Source organism: Teleopsis dalmanni, chromosome 2 (genome assembly GCF_002237135.1).
Source record: "Teleopsis dalmanni isolate 2A chromosome 2, ASM223713v2, whole genome shotgun sequence".
Taxonomy (NCBI): Eukaryota; Metazoa; Arthropoda; class Insecta; order Diptera; family Diopsidae; genus Teleopsis; species Teleopsis dalmanni.
The window spans coordinates 74,779,216-74,779,877 of NC_051847.1; positions in this window are offsets into that span (position 1 = coordinate 74,779,216).

Here is a 662-nt window from a genome sequence, read left to right on the forward strand (position 1 = left end):
AAGGGACACGATAGCTACAGATTTTTTCACGAAGAAGTGGAAAAATAGCAGAATGCATTCTGTGTTTGATTGCAAAGAATTTGCGGTGGGATGCTTTCTTGATATTGAGGGAGCGTTTGACAATACTGATCCCTCACATATCGAAAGATGCCTCCATGACAGAGGAGTAGATGATACGACACGCACATGGATAAGCAATGTACTAAGAAATAGAATGGTTAAATCCACTCTCGGCAATGCCGAAATAAAAGCACATACTGTAAGAGGATGCCCACAAGGGGGTGTATTATCCCCACTCCTGTGGTCAATTGCAGTAGACTAGCTCTTGCATCGACTCAGTGCCAAACATTTCGAGGCACAAGGCTATGCTGACGATATAGTCATACTTGTCAGGGGTAAATATGAAGACATGATCTCATATCGACTCCAGCAAGCCCTGAACATCGTTAGTAGATGGTGCAGTGAAGTAGGATTAAATGTAAATCCTAAGAAAACAAGTCTGTTAGTCTTCACAAAGAAAAGGAAAACAGTACTTTCCAATTACCCATTCCTGAATGGAGAAGAGCTATCATCCGTTACCCAAGTAAAATACCTGGGAATGATTCTGGATGAGAAGTTGACGTGGAATTCTCATGTAGACAATGTTATACGAAGAGCCAGAG